The sequence below is a fragment of the Sinohyriopsis cumingii genome, chromosome 5 (assembly GCF_028554795.1).
Source record: "Sinohyriopsis cumingii isolate HCF-2022 chromosome 5, ASM2855479v2, whole genome shotgun sequence".
In the NCBI taxonomy this organism is placed as follows: domain Eukaryota; kingdom Metazoa; phylum Mollusca; class Bivalvia; order Unionida; family Unionidae; genus Sinohyriopsis; species Sinohyriopsis cumingii.
The window spans coordinates 11,024,089-11,046,506 of record NC_142965.1 but is presented as its reverse complement, the minus strand read 5'-3'; the positions used below and the strand labels follow the sequence as shown (position 1 = coordinate 11,046,506).

At 34.7% G+C, this 22,418-nt stretch overlaps 1 protein-coding gene across 1 annotated transcript in view; it reads right to left on the bottom strand.

Annotated features, from left to right (window-relative positions):
* Nucleotides 1-22,418, bottom strand: part of LOC149798631 (uncharacterized) — a 262,358-nt gene that overhangs the window by 219,499 nt on the left and 20,441 nt on the right. The gene's annotated exons all lie outside the window — the stretch shown is intronic.

Below are 22,418 nucleotides of genomic sequence, written 5' to 3'. Positions count from 1 at the left end.
TAGAATCAGATTTGAGAAACCACCCCTTCTGCCAAACCTTCAACCCATATTTCAAACATAAGATCTGTCATTAGAATTCACTACACTATGGTAACAGATCTGTGCACTCAGAATTTGATTCCTTAAAAACAAGTGTACTCCCATAAAAGTATCTTTGGTGTGTAAGGTTTTACTGTATTGACAACAGCATGTATACAATGTATCTAAACAAATATACTTGAAACATGACCAAACATACCCTCAGCATGTCAAGTTAGCCATTTCAAAAATATGCATCATCGCCACAAGATTTCCACCTTACTGCCTTGAATTCCTGAACACAGCATATACAAATCCGTGACTCATCAAGTGGATAGATCAATAAATTGCACACATTCAGATTCATTCCTGTAATTATTTTATGTTTATATTAAAGAACAAAAGAATGAGACAATAAACAAATAATTAGGTGAATTAGTACAAAGAAACCTGTTTTAGTGGACTCATGTACATAAAAGCACCTGAACCTTTCACCTGTATATAAAGGACACATGCATACAATGTATGAATCACATGGTCATTGTGTCCTTTATTGGCAGGATTCACTGTACAAGATGGAGATGTATACATGACAAACTTCACAGGCAGACAGCACATACATTGTTTAAATGGTAGTTGTGGATTCATACATCTGGCAAAAAGGAATGATGCAAAAAGATGACAGACTGTGATTAAAATTTTTGCCAGTCTATTCACCCAGCATCAGCTTTTGGCTACAGTTCTGGTGTTATTACAAACAATAATATTTAAGCAGATGGGATGACAAAGGGCTGGATCACATACAGAAAATGTTTTGAAAACAAAAACAAAAAAGAAGCTGACTCAATTTTCTGTGAATGGATCTGTCAGAAACAACTCCATCAACTAATATGAATAATTGTTACCATGGCATTCCTTACTATTTGGACTGGTTACAGATTTTTTTCCCTCTCAATGATTCAAGTGAAATCAGTTTTCAAGGTCTGTCTATCTGGCTGCTGATCCTAATTCTGCACCTGTGTATTATACTGCCCTAAATAAAAACCAATTTGCTAGTTTGCCAAGTGTATATTTATCGTTCATTACTATTTTATTTATTTTTTGAGTGCTTGTGCTGTGGCTGATATATAGTACATCAAGTGCTGTGATAGTCTCGACTCTTTCGAATTTATAGGTACCATACATACTTGCATGCATGCAAAGCCCCCGACAATGAAAACAATTTCATGGGGGGAGGGGGTCTGTATCAAAGCATTACAAAAACTACAACTGTGATTAAAGTCTAGTTATCTACTCAAGATGAAAACTTCTGACTGATCAAGACCAACAAGGAAACATTTGTCACATTGGGTTGCCTTACTGGTAATTGCAATGAAAATTTGTTATTAACAGTCGCTAAAAAGACCCCATCCAGGCAGATTTCATAGAAAATTACAATCCAGTTTATAAGGGATCATCTTTAGGTAAATATATAATTTCTGCAGACTTGTCCAAGGGCATTGAGCCAATAATAATTGACTTCTAAATGAGTACATATATGGTAAATGTAGTGCATGCTTGTAATGACACCTTCCTGCAGTTGCTGACACAACAATACAATATATTACATGCATCTGTATCTAGTCTAGTGATTAATACTGCATGGTGATGAAACCATTAAACTGTATCTTCTGTGATAAATATCCTTGTACTGAAATACCTGCTTGTTTGAGTTGGATAAAGGACTAAGCTATCATGGGGTGGGGGTGGGGACTGGGATTTTCTTTAAAACCTGGAGATACCTCAGGATAAAAGATTGTCAACTAATATCATGGATAGAATTAGTTCTTTCTTCTACAAATCAGAGCTGAACATTTTTTTCAAAACAATATCAGGACCTCACCCTCAGCAAATTAAATGGATGGACCTCATGCTGAATGGCAAAATGGGAAAAATATATGCCGTAACTTTTAATGTAAGAATTATGTAATTACACCCAAAAAATACTGTATAATTTTGCATTACTTGACAAAAGATAGGCGAATGAAACAATGTTTCTATGAACATTCCAAAGTGTTCATCATAATTTTTCTAAACAACAAAAAAAATAACCAAATCTGTTTTCTTTGAAACCCACACTTTAGGGGAACTGAAAAATTGCAAATTGACAACTTAAAACCTGAGATTTCTTCAACTCCTTAAAAACTGCTAAATTTGCCTATCTCACATTGAAATTGCTGACCAAAAACCTCAAACTTGCCTTCCTTATTCTCTCAAAATTCTACCCTAATTAATTTGGTGGTGATGAAATTGCTGTAGGCAATCTAGTTAGTCCAAAGGCTCATTAACCATTTTACATGACACTGTTTGGTATCCAACAATTTTTCCCTCAAAGCACAAAAAATAACCATAAAACATATTTATAAACTAAAACAAATGCTAGAAGCTGCCAAGTATAGATTGAGGTTTTGGTTAATTTACCTTAAAGGCACCTCAAAAGACAAGGAATTATGTTAAACACATGTCAGGCTGACCACACAGATGTTGCTAAAACTCTGCTTCTGTATGCATGGAAGAATAAGCACCATCACTTCCAAAAAATCCATAAGAAATCAGCTGAAATGGCATACAAATCAAGGCACTTACATTTTTGCACAACAATTTTCCATAATTTATCCCACTGCTGTCAGAATTGTTAACTTATTGTACTAGAGATGTATTTGAGAAAGATATAATTGAGCCATTAATGCAGAATTTTGGAATGAAAAAGTCAAATTTATGATGCAATTTTGAAAATGACAAATACCTGCTTTTAAGGATATTCATCAGTATATCTGAAATTGGACAAAATCTTGACATACATCTCCTTCCCTATAACATTGTTGTTGAGGTCCATAAACATGGACCACATAATGTACTGAAATTCTGCAAAGCCAAAATAGTGTAATGTACTGACATGCAGCATACTAGGCAAAACGGTGTAATGCACTGACTGCAATATAGCCACAATGGTATAATGTACATACTTTCAGTATATACATGTATATATATATCCAAAACTGCATAATATACTAAATTCCAGCAGCCAAAATGTCATAATGTACTGAACTGCAGTATAGCCAAAATGGCATAATGTACTGAACTGCAGTATAAATAGCCCAAATGGCATAATGTACTGAATTGCAATAAAGCCAAAATGGCATAATATATGAATTGCAATATAGCTAAAAAAGCATAATGTACTGAACTGCAGAATACCCAAAAACTGCAGAATGAACTGAACTGAGGTATAACCAAAACAGCATAATGTAATGGACTGCAGCATAGCCAAAATAGCACAATACACTGAAAAGCAGTAAAGCCAAAATGGCATAATACACTGAAATGCAGTATATCCAAAATGGCATAATGCACTGAAATGCAGTTTATCCAAAATGGCATAATGCACTGAAATGCAGTATATCCAAAAAGGCATAATACACTGAAATGCAGTATAGCCAAAATGGCATAATACACTGAAATGCAGTATAGCCAAAATGGCATAATGCACTGAAATGCAGTGTAGCCAAATGGCACAATGCACTGAAATGCAGTGTTGCCAAAATAGCACAATACACTGAAATGCAGTGTAGCCAAAATAGCAGAATACACTAAAATGCAGTGTATCGAAAATGGCATCATACACTGAAATGCAGCATATTCAAAATGGCATAATACACTGAAATGCAGTATAGCAAGATCCACCAAGTATTGAACCAGGGCATTGAGGGTTTTATCACAATTTGTAAAGTAATAATGTTTAAAATTGGAAATAAAGATATAAAATAATAAATCCCTTTCTTTCAACCCATAATGTGATACATTTGACAGACTCATTCAAATATAATGGTTAATTTTGATCCCAAGGTCCAACGCTGTACTACACTAAATCTAGTATCATGTTACAATAAAGAAGAGGCATAATGACGAAAAAACTGCATAGATTTGGTCAGTCTGGTGTGCTCTTCATATGTGAAGCTAAGAAAATAGATTCATAGCTGTTGTTTATAAATAGTCAATTTTTACACAGAAGCAACTAGGACAGTATTCACTAAATATTACCCCTTGGCCCCTAAAGTATTCATTATACCTTACATTACCCCTGGGTTGCCCTATCGTATTCACCATATGCTACCCCTTGGTCACTCTAAAGTATTCACTAAACATTTATGTTATCCTGGGTTGCCATAAAATATTCAGTATATGTTACTTCTGGTTGACCCTAAAGTATTCACCACATGTTACCTATAGGTCACCCTGAAAAATTCACTATATGTTACATATTGGTCACCCTGAAGAATTCACTATATGTTACCCCTAGGTCACCCAGAAGTATTCACCATATGTTACCCCTGGGTCACCCATAAGCCATAATGATCTTTCATAACACAAGACAGAATAAAGCATGACAAATAAATTGTACATCTCCTACAAGAAAAATCAGTCAAATCTAATAGTACTTAATGACATTACTGCAGGCATCATAATGAACATTATAAAAATCTGCTTGCATCTTAAATTAGCTTCTGATATATATCAATCCAAGTCTTATTTCATCAGTCAACTGACAGACCAAAAAATAATCAATTGGTGTAACTTTCTGGACAAGGAGTAAAGAAATTAAATTATATTATTTGTAACTGAAGTATCCTCTAAATTCTTTACAAACCACCAAACTGTAGAAATTGTTAAAAAAAATTTACTTTAATTTTTCATACAGAACATTTCTTCACTGACAATTTGTCATTTTTGGTAGGTAAGACTGGACATGACATTGTGGTAGGTAAGACTGGACATGACACTGTGGTAGTTAAAACTGAACTGGACAATGTAGTAGTTAAGACTGGACTGAACATTGTGGTAGTTAAGACTGGACTGAACATTTTGGTAGTTAAGACTGGACTGAACATTGTGGTAGTTAAGACTGGACTGAACATTATGGTACTTAAGACTGGACTGAACAATGTGGTAGTTAAGACTGGACTGAACATTGTGGTAGTTGAGACTGGACTGAACATTGTGGTAGTTAAGACTGGACTGGACATTGTGAGTAATATTCTGACTAATGATAATTCATTAATCTTCCCAAAAATTAATTAAAACTGATCAAAAACTAACAGACAATATCATACTCTGATCAATATTTTTAAACGAATCTGCCAATTTTCAACTTTGAGTAAACATTATGCGAATCACCTATAAGGTAGTCTCATACTTATACATGGTATTATTATTACAGTAATTTAATCTTGACTGCTACTTGTTGTCAGCAACCTAAAATCTGGATCGTTACTCCATAACTTACAATAATAATAAAAATTTATATTCCTATTCACTGCCAGATAATTAATAAAAAAATATTTAATCAGAACTGATACACAAAAGAAACTGCCTGACATTTCCACCTCTTTAATACAAACTTCATCTTAAATCATAAACCAAATTACAGTTTGATTAGCTGGTACATACATGAATATCCCAGTTCTATGAATGAAGCACATGCAGTTCCAGCCTTGTTTGAGTGTATGGTGATATGTAATCAGAAAATGTCAGTATTGTTTTCAAACTACTAAGAAATGTCTGTAAAATTCTGTCTCTTTCTTGAGTAAAAACTTTATATAATAAAATAACAATCAGCTCACAATGTTAACCACATTTTTCAAAAAAATCTCGTTGTATTATAATACAGTATTATTCTACCAGCAATGTTGCCTGAGAAACAATAATGAAATGCATCGATAAACTATGTACTGAAATTATACAATATCACTGCAGAATGAATGTCTTCCCTGATTGACCAATTCTTGGTCAAAATCCAAAAACATAAGTGTAAAAAAATAAAAAAATCCAAAACATGAATGCAAACAAATTGGTTAATGTTGCAAATTTTTCATAGGTGTGAATAACAATCCTTGAAATGAAAGCGCTAATCATGTTCCAAACCCCATAAGCATCGGGGTCAAAGAAATAATTCAATAACATAACCGAAATAACCTTTTCAGTGTAAAATATGGGTCAGTGTGACCTCTTTGTGATTGCAGTAAGTAGTATATTCTCTGAACATTATCTTCAACCATTAAGTTTCATGACAACACATGCAACAGTTTTGGAGACATGGAGCTAAATGAAACAAGAGACACAAGATCACTTAACTGGCTAACACTATTAGACCCAGATACCACATGCAAAGCATTTTGCCAATTAATCTGGGATTGCAGAATCATATCTGAAGTAACAGTGACCTTATTCGATTATGGCAGGGCATCATTTTAACCATATCAAGAAACAAAAAAAGGCTTTGATGTTATGATGAATTTCAAATAAATTTCAGATTTTGTACAAATCTGCAAAGCAATCTGTGTAGACATTGTCATTTAAATGTTTTTATACTTTATCAATGGTGGCTATGTCTGGTAGCGGTGAGCATTACCTTAATAAATCTGAAAGATGCTGATGTCAGAATGTTCCGTCCAATTTATTCAACATTTACTAAGCAGTTATAAGAAGTTGTTTAAAAATAGTTTCTTCTATTTCTCCATAACCACAGTCATATTTGATGGTGGCAAATCAACATCATTTGGTCAATCCTGAAGGGCCCCGATGACAGCATTTGGACAATCCTGAAGGGCCCTGACGAGAGCATTTGGACAATCCTGAAGGGCCCCAATGACAGCATTTGGACAATCCTGAAGGCCCTGATGACAGCATTTGGACAATCCTGAAGGGCCCTGATGACGGGATGTGTTCAGTAAAATCTGATTAAATTCAGCCAAGCTTTTAAAAAGTTGTTTCAAATTTTATTCTATTATTAGTAACTGACGTCATAGATGGCAGATAGGCTTAATTTTAACAAACTTGAAAGGCCCTGATATCAGCCAGGATACTGTCTGTAAAATTTCTTTACTTCTTTGGGTTATGAGAAGAAGTTGTTTACAATATTTCTGGTTTTTAAAATTGGCTATTGCACAAGATATTATTAAAGTACCTTTAGAACTTGAAAACACCTTGTCAGGATGCTCTCAGCAAAATGATCCAATTCTGCTGAGCTGTTGTTGTTTTTTTAATGAAGACTTAAAAGAACCTACTAAATTTACTTGCTTGGTTTCCATCATTTTTGGATTCATTGAAGTAAGTCTTTCTGGCCTAAGTGAAGTGAGTCATTTTGCAAAGCTCTTTTGAATTTGTTTCCAAATTCAGTAACATAGTTTTATCAGACTGCAGTTGAGCATCATTACAGCAAAAACAGTTTATACTGAGTGTTCTCTAATCGCTGAATGTATATATGTGTATATAAGTACTTTTGTAAGAGATATAACAGGACTAGAAAGAACCAAACTTAAACTGATTCATGTAAAACATCACACTGATGGCATGGTGTACACATCCCACACTAAATTTTTGCTATCAGAAAGTGTAACATAAAATTCTATATTGATGATAACTGCTGGATTAATTATTGTATAATGTGTAAAATTCTTGCTTTTCATGTTCAAATGAAGAGGTCCGAGTTGAAACACGAGACTATTAGAGTTTAAATTTAAGCAGGAAAGAAATATTTCCCTGTAATTAGTATAAATGCAATAGGTATATACAAATGTCAAATAAAGTGGCACAGACTATACTCAAAGTTCAAATTTAATTAATTGAGCAACTGATTTAGAAGGTACTGGTATGAGACTTTTATTTATCATTTTACAAAATATTAATCTAACTGTCTGTTGTTGACAAGTGTCAAAACTGTTAGCTAGATACATACATCTCACCATTTACTGGTGAAAGAACAAAAATGTCCTGATGTCTAAGTGTTATCTGTCAACCTTTGTCCATTTCTGCTGAGCAGTAAAGATTTAACAGAATTTTTATTCATGGCAGCCATATTTGATGGTGGATTGCCATCATCTGTATAAACAAGAACGGTTTTGATTCATGAATGTTTTCTGACAAATTTGATGTGATGTTTGGTAAATAAAAGCATTTAAAACATTTTCTAAATATAGCATTAATACTGTAATTGCATACATATTTGATGTTGGCTCAGCAACATTTGGACAAAATGTAAAGACATTGATGCCTCAATATTCCAAGCAAACTCTGCTGAAAGGTATCTTAAGCTTTTTATCAAAAGAAGTGTTCCCTCTTTATAACACTGTCCATACGAGACATAGAACTGGCATTCATTAGAAGTGAGTCAGCCTTATAATGAGGTGTTTTTTAACAAAGCTACATAAAAAACACAAAAATAGCATATTTAGTATATATACCAAATTGTAATTTATTCTCATTAGCCTAGAACCAAAATGAATTTAGTGAGGGAATTTACAGCACAAGACTGTCTGTACAGAAGAAAGCTGTAATTATAACACAGGGCTGTAATTGTAGCCATATCTGAGGCTGATCCACATCAACTGAACAAAATTTAAAATGACTTGATAAAGCTGTTTTCTTTCAAAATTCAATCAAATTCTGCTGGTCTTTATTTCAAAGTCTATTTTTGTTTTTCTATTTTTGGTAATGACACCATATATGATAACAGATTGAACAAACCTAATAGGTATTGATGCTAGGACCAGACTGAGGAGAAGAAAATGTCTTCCAAGACATGTCCTTATAACCATACAATTATTCTGATGATGATAAGTTGGAAATATAGCAAGCTGTAAAATATAATAGTGCTAACTGATTGGAAATTGTGATCGTTGTTTTTGTATTTATCAATAAATATAGAAAAAAAGGAAGTAAACTTTTAAAAGATAGCAACTTTATTATTCCTCTAAAGTCCAAAATGACAAATCACTATCTATAAAACAAGAAGGCCATTGCTTGCGTGTCAACCCTACAATCAAAACATTGCTGTGAAATGTGATCTTTGACCCCAAGGTCAAAAGGTTCAGCAACCATGTTGCAGAATGAATTATCTTATCTTTATATTAATTCATCAAAAGTATGAAGAAAATCCATTAAGGGGCTTAGGAAATTAAAGCTAATGAAATAACTTTAACCAAAACCATACCACTAATTTTCTATGCCTGACCTTGACCAAAAGTCAAAAGGTTGAGTGTGTCACAGAATGAACTGCATTAGCTTTATAATAATTATCCACTTGGTTAATACTTTCAATGACTTTTTAGGACCATATCACTGATCTTTATGGCCCCATTAAACCAGTTAATCTTACAATATGTCAACGTGTTTCTGCTTTTTTACAATATGGCACATGTGTAAGTCTTCATTATTATTGCATCTGATTCTCAAGTTTTTGTTATGCACTTCATGTACATTTAAAGTAATATATTCATATGTTCTGTCCACTCTCCAAATGCATCTATACAACACCGATTTAACAGTCCTTCAAAACTGTAACTTTCTTCTCTAGTCTCATATTTAGCTCATTAGCAAACCCAATTTTCCTTTCCTTTTTGCCTAAGTGAGTTAGAACAGGCAACATGTGACAATTTCGCTTCCTTTTCTGCCTTCAGAGAATATTCATTAGCAGATTTATTGAGTTTCAAAATCAACCTCAGCTAGTTTGCACTGTATCTTTAATTTCTTGTAGTTATTACTCCCTTTCTCTTTTCTGTGTCAGTTTCCTTCATTTTTTTCTTTCATGGGCCAAGTAGGCTTTCAGGGCTATTGCAAGAGGTGGGCAATGTGGGTGACAATCCAGAGTGCCAAGGTTGAGGGAGGTGTCATTTTGTGGGGTCTGCTGTATTTTTTCTGAGTAAGAGTCACCAAAAGCGATGCACACCTGAAGCTCCATTTGAGCAATGCAAAACTTGCGATGTATGCTTCATATCAACTTCTAGATTGAAATGCACCTTAAGTAACATGAACATTTAAAACACCTTCAACATCAAGTATACCTTCACATATCATCCTCTTTGTGATCAAAGATCAATCTTATAAGAGTCAACTTCTCCTTTTTTGTTGACAGAAAATTCTCTCTACAGACACCTGACCAAGGGAAAGAACAAGCAACATCTTTACAGCATCCAAGATTTTACTGTACATTTTACTGCCAAGTATCTACAGTAAAACTCATCTAATTTGTCTTGATAACGTTTGAACTCTTTGAATTTCTCTTAATCTATTGCAGGGATAATGTGCATGAAACAGTGTGCAGATGAATACAATTATCAGAGTCTCTGTCTGAAACCCAATTGTACATCACCACTTGTGTCAGAACTCTAACTTCTCTTTACATTCATCTTTGTTTAAAGCCATTTCCTTTGGATTCAGCATAGATAAGTTTCTGACTAATGGAATAGTTGCTGGACTTTTCAAGGCTTTGTCAATAGCACAAACACATAGTTCCTGCATTTCGTTTTGAATTCTAACACTTCTCTCTCACTAAGACTAAATTCTAACATTGTCTCTCACTAAGACTGAATTATTATACTTGTCTCACACTAAGATTGAATTCTTATACTTGCCTCTAAGACTGAATTATAAGACTTGTCTCTCACTAAGACTGAATTCTAAGACTTGTCTCTCACTAAGACTAAATTCTAAGACTTGTCTCTCACTAAGACTGACTTCTAACACTTGTCTCTCAATAAGACTGAATTCTAAGACTTGTCTCTCACTAAGATTGATTTCTAACATTTGTCTCTCACTAAGACTGACTTCTAACATTTGTCTCTCACTAAGATTGAATTCTTATACTTGTCTCTCACTAAGACTGAATTCTAACACTTGACTCAAAGATTGAATTCTTATACTTGTCTCTCACTAAGACTGACTTCTAACATTTGTCTCTCACTAAGACTGACTTCTAACATTTGTCTCTCACTAAGATTGAATTCTTATACTTGTCTCTCACTAAGACAGACTTCTAACATTTGTCTCTCACTAAAACTGACTTCTAACATTTGTCTCTCACTATGACTGAATTCTAATGCTTGTCTCACACTCACTACAATTACTCTCCTTAACTACATCTTTTAATGTATTTTCTATGGAAAACCCTATGTTAATCTTGGTACAGCAGCATCAAGATTGATGCCAAGTAGTTTTGCTCCGTTGCACTGATAAATACATCTGGCTTTAAAAAAAACTTCACATTAAGCCTTTAATTGTGTTACTCAAGTCTGTAAACAGAAATTGTACAATTGGTTTGTCAGTCTGGAAGTTAAGAAAACTTGCAAATGCATAGCAAACATATCATTTTAAAAAATTCCATTTTTGCTTTCATCAAGTTTTCTTTGACTGCTGTAGGTATAACTTCAAAAGACTTATTTACTGGCCTGCTGATTTCCATGGGTTCAGCTTGCTTTACATACACTAAAATGTGTTCCCCAATAAGAACTGCCCTATCACACACATGCACTTTTTCCATTCATCAATTTGATATGAACTTCACTAGCATATCGTGGAGTCTGTGACTTTTCAGTAGACCTCATTTTTTTGGAGGTCTGTCCTTGAAAAAATATCATAAGCTTGACAAGAGAGATGAAACAACATATTCAGTCACCAATGCTCCTGTCTTGAACACACTATGGACAACATGCCATCCGCATGGCCAGATGTTAATCAGCATGTTACAGACAAAATGCAGTTCACATTACCTGATTTTAATCAAAGAGACCATACAGCACTCTTGAATTTTCTTGAGATCAAATAACTTCCAATTTACATTTGGGTCATCCATAGATATCTGTGAGTCGATGTGTTTCATTTGTGTTTGAAAATCTGTGATACCATTACTAATACGTTCAACTATATCCACGGCAGTTGCATGGCCCAGAAAATGGGAGCCAAAGTACCAAGACTTTACACTGTTGCCACACCAGTACGTTACATGAAAATCCATCTACTCTGATTGAGACATTTTGTCCAAACTCTCATCACACAAATACATCAAAGTAACTATTAATCTTTGGTCTCAAAAGAGTCTTGAAGCATAGCTGCCAACCCTCCAGGCTCGCAACTAGTGAAAATAGTGTTAAAATTAGTGAATTTTGACATGAATTCATGAAGTGATCTTCTAGTCCGAGAATATTTATCGGAACAAATGTTAGCATGGTCTCCAGCTGATAAAGGTAGATTGTGTTCAACAAGAAAACTCACAAATAATGCTTCAGCATTGGTAGCTTGCAGGTCTTCCGTCGATGTGCTTAAAATATTCCAGAGCTGAAATCTGCTGTGAGTTCTTAATTTTCCCAACCTCTATGTGCTTTTATGCTACCAATGTGCTTCCTCACATCATCTCTGCCACCATGCCCAATGCTAAAATTTGTGGCACACTGTGTGCAAAAAGCATGTATATTGGTGTTTGATGGCTGAATGCACGGCCAATTTTTGGTATATTCCAAACTAAACTTCACATTTTGTGCAATACATTTCATTTTTCTTGTTGGTGAAGACATTTTCAAGATGCGATGCCAAATCTTAATTTAAATCAGTGTTTGCAGCACATGTGTGGAGCAAAATTCCATTTAGGCCCCAGTTTCTCTCAAAGGCATTTGCAAAACTACTCTTATACATATAGATTAAAATATGCTAAAATGCTTGCTACTGGGCCAACTGTACCAATCAATTACAGTTCCACTAATATCACGACCAGCAGTACTGGACCGTTTCAGCAACTGCCAATATCACGACTAGCGCTTAACGAGAAATCAATTTTTTTATCAAAGATTTAAAATAATTGAGGATTGGGGAATTCTTTATTTTTTTGCATGCAGTGTGAATCCGTGAATCACTCAAAAAGTCGTGAAATTCAAGCCAAAATCGTGAGGGTTGGCAGCTATGTTGAAGTGTTCAGCACATGATAATCATTCAACAATGTTACTATCAAGAAACATAAATTTGAAACATTTTGCACTGTTTTCACTGAGTTTAAGGGTAATAACTGTTTGTGTTGTCCACAAATTTTCATTTTTCAGTATGTAAATTTTTCAACAAAGCCAACAATACCTTTTATGCTGCAGGAAGTAGTACTAGAGTCATCTGGTGGAGAGGGTGGGGTTTGCATACACTAAAGCCATCTGGTGGAGAGGGTGGAGTTTGCAAACACAGAGTGAGTCACTTAAGCTTGATGCTGCATTACTTGTTCCTATTTTACACTCAGCCTTATTAACACTATAATGGTTTCATTCTGCTTTATTAAATCCAACTTTCTTTACAATAAAAAAAATAATTTCAGAAGGTTTGTGATTCCAAATATTTTGCAATGTTTTGTGCTTTTTACATTTTGAATGCGACCTTAGTGTACTTTCACCCATTTGTCCATGATCTACATTCTTAGGACAGTGCACACAGTATGCCTTGTATCCACTGTCCTTTATTTCTTTGACTCAATTATAGTCTCACAACCACTCAATGCTGAACACATACTTTCCTGGCATGAAAAAAAAGACAAACTCTTCTTCATGCATTTGGCCATTTGTATTGATAAATGGAAAATTGCTCAGTTTTTCCGCTATGCTGGATTATTTTTCTCATTTTGCTCACCAATTGGAATCTCATTCTGTTGCCTAGAAAAGTGATTGGATGTGTATGATATCCAATTTAAAGTGTAGATACAGTGATAATCATGCAACACTAGTACTTTGTGCATTTCAACAGGTTAATTCTAAGACAAGGACTTTTTGAAATTCAATGACTTTTCAATACCTATGGCCAAAATTAAATATGTGTTTCTAATTGCACTAGTTTTAAAATTACAAAAGGTAGGTAGGTTATTTAAAAACATTATACAGACCTTATAATGATTAGTATATATAATGTATTATAATGATTAGTATATATAATGTATTATAATGATTAGTATATATAATGTATTATAAAGATTAATATTATATATAATGTATTAAGTGCTTCAAGTACTGGGCAAAACTGACTCAGATGCATAAATCAATCTCAAGATTTTTTTTATATTTTTTACCCTGAGGGAAAAATGTGCTAGTGTCACCAACGAGAAACAGGGATGGTCAGCCAGCTGGAGACACACTCTTTTCGGTCCAAGACTTTTTAAGGCTACTGGTGAAATCCAAGGACTTTTCAAGGCTGTGTGAACTTTGATCCATGATATGAAGCAAATCCATCAAGGGTTTCAGAACATATAGGCACATTAAAACCTTGGACCAAAACTGAACTGCAAATTGTCTATCACCTTGACCTTGACTCCAAGATCAAAAGGACTAGCAAGCCTATTATAGAATGAATAGTATCAGCCTGATGATGATTTCTCCCAAGTAGGAAGAAAACAAAGGGTTTGTAATGAAAAGAAACATGCACAGTGAATAGTACATAATACACCTATGCAATGTTTATTAGTTCTATATGCAGATTATTGACATGTTTGTAAATAACCCTTTGTTTCCTTGTTCTGTTAGTGACATTGCCCTTTGATTTTATGATAAAAAATCTACAAGCTTCTTCCTTACTATAAATAAATGTCAACCCCAAAGCTTGGATCAAGGTATATGATGTAGTACTAGTGATTTTTGTTGAAACCATTTTCTTCTTTCAGGTACAGTGACCCTGACCAAAGATCTTTGGATTCTGTAGGGTCTTCCTTACCCCAGGAGGATGCTATCCAAATTATTTGGTAACTGCTGATGTTGGATAATAATGTGCAGAAACCATTTTTCTTTCTTCAATCAAAGTAACTTTATCTTTTGACTTTTGGATCCCAGAATCAATATGGTTCTTCTTTAACCTAAGAGCAAGTCATCCAGAATGTTTGGTAACTTTAGATGGTAGACAAATCACCTTACTGTACAGAACAAAACACCTTACTGTACAGAACAAATTATCTTACTGTACAGAACAAAACACCTTACTGTACAGAACAAATCACCTTACTGTACAGAACAAATCACCTTTCTGTACAGAACAAAACACCTTACTGTACAGAACAAATCACCTTACTGTACAGAACAAAACACCTTACTGTACAGAACAAATCACCTTACTGTACAGAACAAATCACCTTACTGTACACAACAAAAGTCTTAACATAGGTAACTTTAGATGGTAGACAAATCACCTTACTGTACAGAAAAAAACTCGTAACATGGGTAACTTTAGATGGTAGACAAATCACCTTACTGTACAGAACAAAACTCGTAACATGGGTAACTTTAGACGGTAGACAAATCACCTTACTATACAGAACAAAACTCGTAACATGGGTAACTTTAGACGGTAGACAAATTACCTTACTGTACAGAACAAAATTCGTAACATGGGTAACTTTAGACGGTAGACAAATCACCTTACTGTACAGAACAAAATTCGTAACATGGGTAACTTTAGACGGTAGACAAATCACCTTACTGTACAGAACAAAATTCGTAACATGGGTAACTTTAGACGGTAGACAAATCACCTTACTGTACAGAACAAAACTCGTAACATGGGTAACTTTAGATGGTAGACAAATCACCTTACTGTACAGAACAAAACTCGTAACATGGGTAACTTTAGATGGTAGACAAATCACCTTACTGTACAGAACAAAACTCGTAACATGTTTAATATGTTGGCATATAAAAACTTCAACCAAAATCCAAATGTATGTCATCTATAAAAATAATCTTTAGGTAAAAAATAAATGAGAACATTTCATAAAATGAATTGTCATACAATGATTTATGCCGATTAAGATAAGAATCTCTCAAGAGTTTTTCGGAATATATACAAATTAAAACTTCACAACCAAAACCCTAACAAACTCATAATGCCACTGCCACTACCACCAGAAAGTTATTACTACGTCCCACTTCCCACTATTGCGGGTTTGATTTTAATTTTTTTCAACAATAAGTATAGCATTAGCTGGAAAAAAAGACCTTAATTAGTAAATTCATTTTAAAAAATAGGGAAATGAAACATAACTAACAATTAAAAATTGCATTACAAATTGGTATTTATCATAAAGCATGTTGCTTATTTTGGGGGGGGAATTACACATTGTTGTTTACAAGAACCAAGCTAAGAGTTCTGAGACCCTATAAAAATGCACTGGTCTTTACATTTTGGCAGCAGTGAATGTGACCCTAATGGTAGTAACTTCTGGCTGGAATATAGAAGTGACCACTTTATCAAGTGTGTGTGTGTGTGTGTGTGTGTGTGCGCGCACCCGTGCATGTGTGCATGAATAGCAAATAACTGAGGATCAAACACAGTGACCATTATTGGGAAAAGTTTTCTCAAGTTCCAATGTATTTAGTTATGTTATGTGTGCATGTATTATATGAGGGCGGGGGACTAGCTTTGTGGGTTTAATGCCATTTCTCAGCATGTTATAGGCTATACATGGTGACCACAATATTTAATGTCAGAAGAACATGGGAAGATTGACCAACCTATAGGAAGCTACTGGCAAGCCAAGACTAGACTTAAACCCACATTGACATAGGTGAGATGTGAGTGATCAGTAAGGCAAGTGCCTCAGACAACTCAGCCATCTAAAGTCTGTGTGTCTGGAAATAAAATAACATGGGAACCATTTAACATTAATTCCATGAAAGTTAATATGATTATTTTAAGAGTGATACAAAAAAATGGTTTAATTCTCAGTGTAATGTTGTAAAACTATGCCCCATGACAAAACTGATACTAATGAATAACAATATGGACCCCATGACCAAACTGACACCAATAAATAACAATATGGACCCCATGACCAAACTGACACCAATGAATAACAATATGGACCCCATGACCAAACTGACACCAATGAATAACAATATGGACCCCATGACCAAACTGATACCAATGAATAACAATATGGACCCCATGACCAAACTGATACCAATGAATAACAATATGATTTAATTCTCAGTGTAATGTTGTAAAACTATGGGCCCCATGACCAAACTGGTACCAATGAATAACAATATGGTTTAATTCTCAGTGTAATGTGGTAAAACTATGGGCCCCATGACCAAACTGATACCAATGAATAACAATATGGACCCCATGACCAATCTGATACCAATGAATAACAATATGATTTAATTCTCAGTGTAATGTGGTAAAACTATGGACCCCATGACCAAACTGGTACCAATGAATAACAATATGGACCCTATGACCAAACTGATACCAATGAATAACAATATGGACCCCATGACCAAACTGATACCAAAGAATAACAATATGATTTAATTCTCAGTGTATGTTGTAAAACTATGGGCCCCATGACCAAACTGGTACCAATGAATAACAATATGGTTTAATTCTCAGTGTAATGTGGTAAAACTATGGACCCCATGACCAAACTGACACCAATGAATAACAATATGGACCCCATGACCAAACTGATACCAATGAATAACAATATGGACCCTATGACCAAACTGATACCAATGAATAACAATATGGACCCTATGACCAAACTGATACCAATGAATAACAATATGATTTAATTCTCAGTGTAATGTTGTAAAACTATGGGCCCCATGACCAAACTGGTACCAATGAATAACAATATGGTTTAATTCTCAGTGTAATGTGGTAAAACTATGGACCCCATGACCAAACTGACACCAATGAATAACAATATGGACCCCATGACCAAACTGATACCAATGAATAACAATATGGACCCTATGACCAAACTGATACCAATGAATAACAATATGGACCCCATGACCAAACTGATACCAATGAATAACAATATGATTTAATTCTCTGTGTAATGTTGTAAAACTATGGGCCCCATGACCAAACTGGTACCAATGAATAACAATATGGTTTAATTCTCAGTGTAATGTGGTAAAACTATGGGCCCCATGACCAAACTGATACCAATGAATAACAATATGCACCCCATGACCAATCTGATACCAATGAATAACAATATGATTTAATTCTCAGTGTAATGTGGTAAAACTATGGACCCCATGGCCAAACTGATACCAATGAATAGCAATATGGACCCCATGACCAAACTGATACTAATGAATAACAATATGGACCCCATGACCAAACTGATACCAATGAATAACAATATGGACCCCATGACCAAACTGATACCAATGAATAACAATATGGACCCCATGACCAATCTGATACCAATGAATAACAATATGATTTAATTCTCAGTGTAATATGGTAAAACCATGGACCCCATGGCCAAACTGATACCAATGAATAACAATATGGACCCCATGACCAAACTGATACCAGTGAATAACAATATGGACCCCATGACCAAACTGATACCAACGAATAACAATATGGACAACATGACCAATCTGATACCAATTAATAACAATATGATTTAATTCTCAGTGTAATGTGGTAAAACTATGGACCCCATGGCCAAACTGATACCAGTGAATAACAATATGGACCCCATGACCAAACTGATACCAATGAATAACAATATGGACCCCATGACCATGAAAGTTAATATGATTATTTTAAGAGTGATACAAAAAAATGGTTTAATTCTCAGTGTAATGTTGTAAAACTATGCCCCATGACAAAACTGATACTAATGAATAACAATATGGACCCCATGACCAAACTGACACCAATGAATAACAATATGGACCCCATGACCAAACTGACACCAATGAATAACAATATGGACCCCATGACCAAACTGATACCAATGAATAACAATATGGACCCCATGACCAAACTGATACCAATGAATAACAATATGATTTAATTCTCAGTGTAATGTTGTAAAACTATGGGCCCCATGACCAAACTGGTACCAATGAATAACAATATGGTTTAATTCTCAGTGTAATGTGGTAAAACTATGGGCCCCATGACCAAACTGATACCAATGAATAACAATATGGACCCCATGACCAATCTGATACCAATGAATAACAATACGATTTAATTCTCAGTGTAATGTGGTAAAACTATGGACCCCATGACCAAACTGGTACCAATGAATAACAATATGGACCCTATGACCAAACTGATACCAATGAATAACAATATGGACCCCATGACCAAACTGATACCAATGAATAACAATATGGACCCCATGACCAATCTGATACCAATGAATAACAATATGGACCCTATGACCAAACTGATACCAATGAATAACAATATGGACCCCATGACCAAACTGATACCAATGAATAACAATATGATTTAATTCTCAGTGTAATGTTGTAAAACTATGGGCCCCATGACCATACTGGTACCAATGAATAACAATATGGTTTAATTCTCAGTGTAATGTGGTAAAACTATGGACCCCATGACCAAACTGACACCAATGAATAACAATATGGACCCCATGACCAAACTGATACCAATGAATAACAATATGGACCCTATGACCAAACTGATACCAATGAATAGCAATATGGACCCCATGACCAAACTGATACCAATGAATAACAATATGATTTAATTCTCAGTGTAATGTTGTAAAACTATGGGCCCCATGACCAAACTGGTACCAATGAATAACAATATGGTTTAATTCTCAGTGTAATGTGGTAAAACTATGGACCCCATGACCAAACTGACACCAATGAATAACAATATGGACCCCATGACCAAACTGATACCAATGAATGTGGTAAAACTATGGACCCTATGACCAAACTGATACCAATGAATAACAATATGGACCCCATGACCAAACTGATACCAATGAATAACAATATGATTTAATTCTCTGTGTAATGTTGTAAAACTATGGGCCCCATGACCAAACTGGTACCAATGAATAACAATATGGTTTAATTCTCAGTGTAATGTGGTAAAACTATGGGCCCCATGACCAAACTGATACCAATGAATAACAATATGGACCCCATGACCAATCTGATACCAATGAATAACAATATGATTTATTTCTCAGTGTAATGTGGTAAAACTATGGACCCCATGGCCAAACTGATACCAATGAATAGCAATATGGACCCCATGACCAAACTGATACTAATGAATAACAATATGGACCCCATGACCAAACTGATACCAATGAATAACAATATGGACCCCATGACCAAACTGATACCAATGAATAACAATATGGACCCCATGACCAATCTGATACCAATGAATAACAATATGATTTAATTCTCAGTGTAATATGGTAAAACCATGGACCCCATGGCCAAACTGATACCAATGAATAACAATATGGACCCCATGACCAAACTGATACCAGTGAATAACAATATGGACCCCATGACCAAACTGATACCAATGAATAACAATATGGACAACATGACCAATCTGATACCAATGAATAACAATATGATTTAATTCTCAGTGTAATGTGGTAAAACTATGGACTCCATGGCCAAACTGATACCAGTGAATAACAATATGGACCCCATGACCAAACTGATACCAATGAATAACAATATGGACCCAATGACCAAACTGATACCAATGAATAACAACATGGACCCCATGACCAATCTGATACCAAAGAATAACAATATGATTTAATTCTCAGTATAATGTGGTAAAACTATGGACCCCATGGCCAAACTGATACCAATGAATAAAAATATGGACCCCATGACCAAATTGATACCAATGAATAACAATAAGGACCACATGACCAATCTGATACCAATGAATAACAATATGGACCCCATGACCAATCTGATACCAAAGAATAACAATATGATTTAATTCTCAGTGTAATGTTGTAAAACTATGGGCCCCATGACCAAACTGGTACCAATGAATAACAATATGGTTTAATTCTCAGTGTAATGTGGTAAAACTATGGGCCCCATGACCAAACTGATACCAATGAATAACAATATGGACCCTATGACCAAACTGATACCAATGAATAACAATATGGACCCCATGACCAATCTGATACCAATGAATAACAATATGATTTAATTCTCAGTGTAATGTGGTAAAACTATGGACCCCATGGCCAAACTAATACCAATGAATAACAATATGGACCCCATGACCAAACTGATACTAATGAATAACAATATGGACCCCATGACCAAACTGATACCAATGAATAACAATATGGACCCCATGACCAATCTGATACCAATGAATAACAATATGGACCCCATGACCAAACTGATACCAATGAATAACAATATGCACCCCATGACCAATCTGATACCAATGAATAACAATATGATTTAATTCTCAGTGTAATATGGTAAAACTATGGGCCCCATGACCAAACTGCTACCAATGAATAACAATATGGACCCCATGACCAAACTGATACCAATGAATAACAATATGGACCCCATGACCAAACTGATACCAATGAATAACAATATGGACCCCATGACCAATCTGATACCAATCAATAACAATATGATTTAATTCTCAGTGTAATGTGGTAAAACTATGGACCCCATGACCAAACTGATACCACTGAATAACAATATGGACCCCATGACCAAACTGATACCAATGAATAAAAATATAGACCCCATGACCAATCTGATACCCATAAAAAACAATATGGACCCCATGACCAAACTGATACCAATGAATAGCAATATGGACCCCATGACCAATCTGATACCAAAGAAGAACAATATGATTTAATTCTCAGTATAATGTGGTAAAACTATGGACCCCATAACCAAACTGATACCAATGACAATATGGACCCCATGACCAAACTGATACCAATGAATAACAATATGGACCCCATGACCAATCTGATACCAATGAATAACAATATGGACCCCATGACCAATCTGATACCAATGAACAACAATATGGATTGAAAGAAAACAACATGAACCTTAGTGTTACATTTCCTTTTGAAAACACTATTATTTAACAAATTTTGATCATTCCTACTAAACCAAAGTTTGGCATATAACAGTATTCTTAATACATGTATCTTGCTGTTTTGTGCATTATATTGTTTTTATATAATATGGTTTAGTTTATAATGTTTTGGTCTGTTTTGGACTGTAATAAGGGACACATTTAATTAGAAGACTTCTTTTTCAGACTTATGCTAGCCTAACAGCGAGCAACTGGGAAAGTAAAGCAATCTGAGTGGGAAAAGACTGAAAATGAGGCCATTAAAATAATTTAATCCAAAAGATCTGTAAATAAGGCTTACTTTAAATTAACTACATTTCCAAGTGGCTCATAGGGTTTGCTCTATCGTTTTGGGGCACCATTAAAAAAAGTGGAAAAATGATTGCTTTACAACTCAAATAACACAGGCAAAATTATTGCTATACAACACAAATAACAAAGGCAAAATTAAAATACACCTCAGTGCACTGAAAGCAATTATTTTTTACCACTATTAAGATTGCTGTGTGCTTCTGAATCCTCAGAAAATAAACCTCATATAGCACAAACTACATTAATCATTAATTTGCTCTAAAAATATAGAACTGAATTTTCGCAGTAGAGGCACTGCAGGGGCCCCGAGTGGCTGAATGGTCTAAAGCGCTCTCCATTATGGATCA